The sequence below is a fragment of the Tachyglossus aculeatus genome, chromosome 22, assembly GCF_015852505.1.
Source record: "Tachyglossus aculeatus isolate mTacAcu1 chromosome 22, mTacAcu1.pri, whole genome shotgun sequence".
Taxonomy (NCBI): domain Eukaryota; kingdom Metazoa; phylum Chordata; class Mammalia; order Monotremata; family Tachyglossidae; genus Tachyglossus; species Tachyglossus aculeatus.
The window spans coordinates 8,862,634-8,866,047 of record NC_052087.1 but is presented as its reverse complement, the minus strand read 5'-3'; the positions used below and the strand labels follow the sequence as shown (position 1 = coordinate 8,866,047).

The 3,414-nt window shown below is 43.6% G+C and overlaps 1 non-coding gene across 1 annotated transcript; it reads right to left on the bottom strand.

Moving 5' to 3' along the window:
• Window positions 1-2,516: 2,516 nt before the first annotated feature.
• LOC119944270 lies at window positions 2,517-2,655 on the bottom strand. Its single transcript, XR_005455765.1, has one exon. It is a non-coding gene; the product is annotated as a small nucleolar RNA SNORA7 (small nucleolar RNA).
• Window positions 2,656-3,414: the final 759 nt, after the last annotated feature.

Here is a 3,414-nt window from a genome sequence, read left to right as displayed (position 1 = left end):
CCTAATAAAGAGTAGTGAAGGAACAAATGACCAGAAAGGAGATGAATTTTTTTTTCCAAACAGAACATTCTTGAAATGTCTTAATTCCTCTTGAGGTGAACCTAAAAAACAAATAACAAACAAACATCAGCATGTATTTCTCAGGCAGAGATGAGTGACTTTTTTTAGCAGTAATCTTTATCTTTAAACAGGTATCCTCAGAAAAAAAATGTAAATTGTATAAACAGTAATTGTAATGTCTGTGTTTAGCCAGTAGCTACAAAATAAATTAGAGAAGGAAAGTGTGAAAGCACAGAAAATGGTGACAGGGTAAAAAAAAATCAATGTTTTACTTAATAGAAAAAGTTCCCATCTCAGTGCTACTTTTCATTTAAAATTTCTTGACTCCCGTTTCTCATTCATGCAGTGCATTCCATTCTGTCTTCCTTTTCTCAAAGGATTCTCCTTGCTAAATGGAAATCTTACATTGCTTTCTTCTAATCTTTTTTTACCTACATCCCAGATTTGGTGTCCTAACTGCACCTCAGAAAAGACCTGCTTGTATTGCAATGTTCAAATGGGGTTTATAGAGTCATGTTTGCTGTAGTGGATAGAGCACTGGCCTGGGCGTCAGAAGGTCATGGGTTCTAATCCCGGCTTGGCCACTTGTCTGCTGTGTGACGTTGGACAAGTCACTTCACTACTCTGGGCCTCAGTTACCTTATCTGCAAAATGGGCCCCACATGGGACAGAGACTGTGTCCAACCTGATTTGTTCGTATCAACCCCAACGCTTAATACAGTGCCTGGCACATAGTTAAGCACTTAAATACCATCATCATTATTATTATTATGTTCGAAATTCAGCCATTTTCTCTCCATAAACTCTGTGTTAGGGAGAGGCTGAAGTCAAAGACAAAACTTGAAAAATCAATCAAAGGCATCTATTGAGTGCTTACTGAATGCAGAACATTATACTAAGCTCTTGGGAAAGAATAAAAGAGTTTGTAGACGGGATCCCTAGCCTTGAGGAACATACAATCAAGTGGCCTAGAAGATAGGCATGGGGCTGGTAATCAGAAGATGTGAGTTCACATCCCAACTCTACCACTGCTGTTGGATCTTAGGAATTTCCCATCCCTCTACTATTATTATTAATTTTTTTGTATTTTTAGGTGCTTACTAAGTGCCAGACACTGTACTAAGCACTGGCATACTTACAAGCTACTCAGGTAGGGCACAGTCCAGGTGCCACATGAGGCTCACAGTCTTAATCCCCATTTTACAGATGAGGTAACTGAGGCACAGAGAAGTTAAGTGACTTGCACAAGATTCCAGCTCAGTCAAGTGGCCGATCTGGGTGAAGAACCCAGATCTCCTGCCATAAATCATCACCACTTCAAAAACATCAACTGCATGAAAAATACAGGCTCAGTGCCCAAGTGAGCCCACCCTAACCAGGTTGAAGGGTGGAAAGAGGGAAGCAGTGGAAGAGGAGGATACCTCTATGTGACCTTGGTTAAGTCACTTAAATTCTCTATGCCTCAGTCACTTCATCTGTAAAATGAGGATTAAAATTGTGACCCCCACGTGGGACATGGCCTGTGTCCAACCTGATTATCTTGTATTTACCCCACTGCTTAGTATAGTTCCTGGCACATAGAGAGCACTTAACAACTACCATAAAACAAACAAAAAAAGAGCCAGAATCCCAACTCTGTCTCCTCCTCCTAATTTCTGGTATTTGTTAGGCACTTACTAGTCACTGTTCTTATCACTGGGGTAGATACAAGATAATCATGTTGGATACAGTCCTTAGCTGCCTACTTGTTTTGTTTTGTTGTCTGTCTCCCCCTTCTAGACTGTGAGCCTGTTGTTGGGTAGGGACCGTCTCTATATGTTGCTGACTTGTACTTCCCAAGCAGTGCTCTGCACACAGTAAGCCCTCAATAAATATGATTGAATGAATGAATGAATGAATCCCACATAGGGCTCACCTTCCAATTTAAAGAGAGGATTTAATCCCCATTTTCAGATGGGGTGACTGAGGCAAAGAGAAGTTAAGGGACTTGCCCAAGATGATGCAGCAGAACATGGAGCAGGGACTAGAACCCAGGTCTTCTGACTCCCAGTCCTGCCCTCTTTCCAGTAGGCCATGTTGCTTCCCCTATATGTTTAGCCTACCATTTGCCTCTTCCTTACCTCACAGTCAATCGTGATATGGAAGATGGAGGCCAGTTTTTTGTTTGGTTGGGTTTTTTTATGGCATTACTATGCTTACTATGTGCTAAGCAATGTTCTAAGTGTTGGGTCAAGTCATCTTATGTTGTCAAGTCATGTCTGACCCACAGTAACACCATGGATACATCTCTCCGAAGAAAGCCCCATCTCTATCTGCAGTCGTTCTGGTAGTGTATCTATAGTTTTCTTGGTAAAAATATGGAAGAGGTTTAACATTGCCTCCTTCTGCGCGGTAAACTCGAGTCTCTGCCCTCGACACTTTCCCATGCTGCTGCTGCCCAGCGTAGGTGAGTTTTGACTTGTAGCAGATTGCCTTCCACTCGCTAGCCACTGCCCAAGCCAGGAATGGAATGGATAGGCCTCTGCTTGACTCTCCCTTCCCATAGTTAAGACTGGTAGAGTACTTGAAACTCTCCAGGTGCGACCCTGAGAGGAAAAGTGCTGGGTTAAGTATAAGTTAATTAGGTTGGACGTAATCCAAGTCCCACATGGGGCTCACAGTCTTATTCAACATTTTACAGATGAGGGAACTAAGAAACAGTGTAGTGACTTGACCAAGGTCACACAGCAAACAAGTGGTGGAGCTGGGACTAGAACCCAGGCCCTTCTGACTCTCCGGTCCATACTCTAACCATTGAACCATGCTGCTTCTTAGGGAGGACCAGAGACTGGTTCTCCTGAGGAACCAAAGGGGCCTGGGAATGACCCTGGAGGAAGGTGTGAATTCAGGTCTACCTAGTGTCAGAGAAGAAGATCCCACCCAAGTCCTTTAAGCTGTGAGACTACGTGAGTGGACTCAGTACTGGTCTTGGGTGAGTTTCACCATCAGCTAAACAATTTGAGACCTTGTAGGAATCAGCATGGCATAGTGGATAGAGCATGAGCCTGAAGCAGCATGGCTCAGTGGAAAGAGCAAGGGCTTTGGAGTCAGAGGTCATGGGTTCAAATCCCGGCTCTGCCAATTGTCAGCTATGTGGCTTTGGGCAAGTCACTTCGTTTCTCTGGACCCCAGTTACCTCATCTGTAAAATGGGGATGAAGACTGTGAGCCCCCCGGGGGACAACCTGACCACCTTGTAACCTCTCCAGCACTTAGAACAGTGCTTTGCACATAGTAAGCGCTTAATAAATGCCATCATCATCATCATCATCAAGGACATAGTTTCTAATCCTGGCTCCACCATTTGTCTGCTATG